The sequence below is a fragment of the Pteropus alecto genome, unplaced genomic scaffold (genome assembly GCF_000325575.1).
Source record: "Pteropus alecto unplaced genomic scaffold, ASM32557v1 scaffold74, whole genome shotgun sequence".
Classification (NCBI taxonomy): Eukaryota; Metazoa; Chordata; class Mammalia; order Chiroptera; family Pteropodidae; genus Pteropus; species Pteropus alecto.
Window position 1 is genome coordinate 6,272,891 of NW_006436291.1, and position 6,000 is coordinate 6,278,890.

The following is a 6,000-nucleotide window of genomic DNA, read 5'->3' on the forward strand; positions in this document are numbered from 1 at the left end:
GACGCTTCCCAACCCAAAAACTGCATTGCTTAAACAGAGGTAGGAGGTGAACAGCAAACATTTTTTAAATATCTAGAACTACAAAGGGATGACGTAGGTCTGCATAAGAGCCCTGGAGAACTGCTGAGTGACTCGCCAGGCCCTCCCTCCCGCCCCCATCCAGCCTCACGGGTTCATGAGCTTTCTAACTAGGAGCCGAGGAACGAGCCAGTTCTCAGTGGCCCTGGACGGTCTGAGCCCTCACGACCGGTTTCTGTTACAGGGCAACAGATGACAGGACCCTCGGTCTGAAACGTCCACTTCTTCTGCCATTCACATCTGGGAACGTTAAGTTCACCCAGCGCAGATTTGTGGGTGGCTCCCTCCACCCACCCTGATTTTGCTTCGATGCAAAGCCCATAGCCCCACTGCCCTGGAAGCATCGAGGTGACTGCGCTTAGGGGCAGCCTGCAGGTTCGACCTACCGGCCCCGTTCCTGGCCCACTCCCTGGATGCACGGAAGAGACACCCCACTTTCACACGGCTCCAGAACAGGAAGGAGGACTCCCATGCAGACACGGACGTAGGACCCGACACCTGGCCGTTTCCAGAGGGCCTCATTTGCAGCCGCCGACAGCAGCAAGGCACATAACTGTCCCCAAGCCCCAAGAGGGGAAGGGATTCGCCTCGAGTCACGCAGCTTGTAGCAGGGCTGGGATTCAAACTCAGTGTCCCAGGTTCCTTTCACCATGCGGCATGGAAATGGCTTGGCTGTAAAACTAGGTTCTTCTTGCTATTTGCAGGATGTCTTTTACCGAACGAGGATGTGACTGAACTCAGTTCAAGCGGTGAGAATGATGATTAAGTCATCTTACGGCCATTAGAAAAGCAGCTGGGGGCCCACCTGCTCTGGCAGCCAGTTACGGATGAGTGCCCAGGAAAACCAGCGCGCAGAAACCAGAATCCCAAGAAGCCCAATGGAGACAGTGAATTCTGGTGAGAGGACAGACCCGCGGTAGTCGACGGCTTCGGCAAAAACCCACATGCTTGTTTGCTCAGCAGAAATAAATGGAATAATCTAGAAATCCTCTTACATAAGCAGGATTCCTCGAGGGTGTCCCTGGGCTCAGAAGTGTGCTGGGCCCCCCGCATCCAGAAACGGGACCAAAGGTGTGGAAAAGCACGTGGCGCAGTAGGGGGCCCAAGGGTGGGGCTGGGGAGAGGTCGGCCATATAATAACTACGACCAATACTCACAATCCCAAAAAGAAGAAAGACTGATACTTAAATTGGCAAGGTGCATGCTATGATTGTGCCCGTTTCACAGCTGAGGAGAAGCTTGCCCAAGGTTGCCAAAGCTGGGACCTGGAGGAACCAGGATCCAAATCAAGACAGTCTGGCTTCGGGGACCGCGTCCGCCACCTCTGCAGCCCGGATCCCAACAACGGCGAACGCGGAGAGCATGTAATGCCTCCACAGTCCCTCTGTCCTAACGACCCCATGTCCCCAACCCGAAGCTTCCTGGAAGCTCCAGAGCCTCAAGGGGCCTGAGCACAGCCTTCACCCGGATGACCCCACAGTTTCTGTTAGCGGTGTGGGTCTCCCACCGAAGCCTCCCTCAGCCCTCCCCACACCCAGACAAGCAGAGAAGGGAGCGAGGCTCCCCACAGCCCCTGACCGGGCCTCCTCCGAGAGGCAAACGGAGCACCCCCTCCCTGTCTCCCACTCTGTCTCCCCCCAGTTCCCCATGCCATGCCATCCATCTCAAGGCCCAGAGCTCTCAGCTGTGTGTCTGCAAAGCAGTGGTGCACAGCTTGCCTGTGGCCGCTGATCCCACATGTTATTCTTTGCCTTTATCTTGTTAGCATAATGTGCAGCTTCATTAACCAGCCAGATGAATCATTTAGTAATTGGAGCTAATGAATTTAATTTTCCACTTTCTATTTTTTATAATAAAACAAAGTTATAATTTGCCCAGAGGTCAAGGGAGGCTCCAAGTTGCTGGTCTGAGTCAACGAGAGGCCACGGGCACAAAATGGCAGATCTGGGAGAAGCTGGTCCCTCTCACGGATCCCCCGGCCATTTTTGGAGTTTCTCAGGCACGAAACTCAATCGGGTCATGTTCCTGATTCTACAGAGAATGAGACGAAAGGCCAGAACGAGAATTCATTTTTCTTTTTACCGTAAGATATCGCCATCACGGTCACATTCCTGAGAGGTCAGTGTGAGGAATAGGAATCGTTCGCAGAAAATAAACAATGTGTAAACTTATCGAGGAAACGTCAATGAATCAATTAGATGAACAACTGTAAGAGGATCGGTTTGTCGGGGAAAGATTTTATCCCCAAAACTCTACTCCCCTGCAGTCAGGGGACCTGGGCCCACCGTAAACACCGCGCTCCTCCGTACCTGGGCTACCTGGTGCCTCGTCCCTGTTAACGGAGCCTGGCAGCGGGCTAGCATGCAGTTAATTCATCCTAAGTTTTATTAGGTGTATAAAAGGGAAGCAGGAAGGACCAGCCTTTCCTTGTTCAAGATACATTTCATCCAGGACGGAGCGGATTCCTCACGCACCGAGCTTGTTACTTTCCCTCGCCGCCCACATTCTTCTCTGCGCCGCAGAAGCAAAGGCCACAGGCTCTCGTCTGAAATGGGTGGGATGAAAAGGGGCTGCCGCCACCCCCGACAACAGCTACATTAACCACTTTGTCCTTTTAATTCATCTAATTACATGCAAGGAGAAAGCTGCTGCCTTCGCGGCTCCCCACCCCTGCCCGAGAGCGCGATGCGGCCGGGCCATTGCTTTGGGCTTTTTGTTGTCTTATTAGGGGTGCTTTTGTTCAGAGAGATGGTTAAAGCCATTTTCAGCAGCCGGCGAGATGAAGCAGTTTCAATAAGGATACAATGTACTTGTTTAAATTACCTTTCAGAATGCTCGAAACCATTAAGGGGGAGGCGCGGCAAATAAAAGTTGGATTTTTTGTTATAATGTTTCACCCTAATAACAGCTTTTATTTTATTATAATCCATTAGTTGACAATATTATTCTATAGATTATTAGGCAGCAATTTTGTTATTCTATCGCACTTCGAGCACTCACTCACTGGGCCAGGATCCACAAATCTCAGTATAATATGCTTTCAATTTTGTTAAAATCTCTATTTAACTGGTTTGGCTGCGGAACATCTTGGCAAATGTGTTTTTAATTTCGTTCTAATTAACTTGACAGTTGACAGAACTCGATGGTGGCGTGACGGTGTCCCCTTTTTCCAGGGTCCCTGCAGCTCCGTTCCTGGGGTCCATTTTTTTTTTTCTCTCGCCGGCCCTAACAAGCAGGATGTCAGAGGTAAGACCCGAGAGAAGGGTCTTTTGTCTCTGTCCAAAGTACGTGCAATTTTTTACAAACCAATTTCAAAATCTGGCTTTCCTCTTTATCTGTAAAAAGGTCATTGGTTCTGTGAGGTTTTCAGAAATGGCTCGTTCCTATAGCTGTGGGTCCTAAAAGATGAAATGAAGGTAAAGCAAGTGGAAATGGAGGTTTTCTGTGGCCCATCCAGGAAGCCAGCTCCTCCCCAAATAGATGCTGAGGAAGAGAAGCCATGGTCCTTTATTTCACTGGTACTAAGCAGAGAAACAGCCTTCCATGCTCTGCTTTGAGGGAGGGGCAGTTAGCCCTGGGAGAAGCAGCTTTAAGACAACTTAACCTTGCTCTTTAAAAAAATTCCAAATTCTTTCAACTGGGGCATTTGGCTGTGGAAACCACCCTTGAGGGGCCATCTGCTTCTTTGTTTCCAGAATCCTTCAGCGTCTCGGAACCAGCTTCTCCACGGCCTTGAGCAGTGCCAGCAAGGAAGCAAGTGGCCCTAGACCACGAAGCAACAACTCATTTATTTTCCTGAAGTGATGCCTTCCTGACAGGGAGGCAAAGCGAGTCTCTGTGAAACGAATCCTATCCTCCCCACGACGACTCCTCACACGGAGGGACACGGGCTTCCAGGCGTCTGCATGCAAACTTGGAGACGGGTCGAGGCGGGATTCTTGAGTGAACAGTCACAGCTGGTAGTGGATTCGGGGTGCTACCGTCAGGTGTCTGCATCTTCCTTGTGCTCCCCCTCCTTCCCTACTTTTCTCAGATGTTATAAACTTTGCCCATAACTGGAAATTTTCTGATTCCACATTTGTACTATTCTCGTTCGATCATTAAGAATGTCAGTCCGACCAGGACCCTCAGAGATGAACCATTGCAATGTCCTCCTCATATTAATGACAAAAACTTAGGGCGCAAGGGACTTGGGACTGGCCGTGACACCCGCAGGAAGGAGCAGAGTGAGACGGCACGCAGGCTCCGCCATGCTCCTTCCTGCAAATTTCCTCGGGGATGGTTCTAGGTCTGTCAAAAAAGTCAACGTGGTCTTTTCCCCTAGTCTTTAAATCTGAATTTGGAGTTTTCCTTCTTCTTTGAAACAAGAATGTTGCTACACAATCGTTTGGCATGGGCCATTAGACTAAAACAAGGCGTTTGGTGTGCACGTTTTTAAATGCTAGTATCTTTCAAGCAAACAAAACATAAATGCCTAATCCAATGGTTTTCAAGCAGAAGCAGTTTTCCTCCCCAGAGGACATTTGGCAATGTCTGGGGACATTTTTGGTTGTCACAACTGAGAATGTGCTACTACTGACATCTCGTGGGTTGAGGCCAGGGGTGCTGCCAAGGTACAAGACAGCCCCTAGCCCCACCCACCACCACCCCCCGCAAGGACGACCCAGCCCAAAACGTCAGTCATGCTAAAGTGGACAAACTCTGCCCTCACTCTGGGAGAGGAGAGGACCAACCTGCAAGGCACTGTGGGCTGGCCCAAGTCACCACTGCCTGGGGGCGCGATGCAAAAAGCCCTTGAACCCACTGACGTCATTCATTCTTTTTTGTCCTGCCTGGAGAGCAATTTGCTCTTTCCCACCCCGCCTCCCGCCCTCACCCGCTCGCTCCCTGCCTCAGGTTGGCGCCTTTAAAAACTGCACCAGTTCCCTTTGGCCTGTTTCCCCCGCTGGCCAGTGGACGTAGAGCCAGGTTACAGTGAGAACACCTGTGCGCAGCACCTCCCAGCACCTAGAACACAGTGGGCAGGCGATGAATTAGGGCAATGACGGTCTGGTGACAACGCTGCCGCCTAGGACTTTGGCCTGAGCGGGGAGGACGTGCCTCTCCCGCTCCGGCGGCTTTTCTTCAGAACAGAGAGAATAGGTCCACTCAAACTGTTCAGGAATCTCTCTCAGTCCGGGAAGAAGTCCGGAGACCAAGGAGAATGTGGCGGGGAGGGCTGGAGAAAGGGCAGGAGAGGAGAATGAGAGCGGACGAAGCAGTTTGTCAGGAAGTGTGACGAACTGCTCTCCATACTCCAACCCAAAAGGGCGCCGACGAAGGCCGCCCCCAGGACCAGCTCCCCCGACGTGGGGAGCCGTTTCTGCTCCACGCAGCCTGAGTCCGGCCGGTAGCAACAACTCGGCTCAAACAGGGCTGCGTGGAGGGCTGTGAAGGAAGCAGGCGTCCAAGCCTCCTACCAGGTCCAGGCAGTGAACCTTGTCGCTAGGTGCAGAAAACCACCGACGACAGCAGAAGCCAAACTTTCTGATCAAAATATTAATTTGCACCATTGAATATCTGTCAGGCTATGAAAGTACGCAGTTCCCAATACTCCTCCCCGCTCAGATTATTTCTATTACATCTTATATTCACTGGAGGGGTGAGGACTATATGTACAGAATGATCTTCAAAAGACGGTTCGTAGTAAAACTTCAATCTCGAGTTCATGCCAAAGAGAAGTAAAATGTTCTGCCGATACTTTGTCTCTAAAACTGCTCTCCGGCTGGTGGATATCTGTCAAGAATATGTATTTCCACGGCTCCAGATTGCCCAGAGTTAACATCCAGCTTAGTTAAGTGGCCGGAGTGTAATTAACACGTCGCTCCTTACGGAAACAGCACTGGAATCGAAGGGCCCGCGCATCCTTCCCCGAAGGCATCC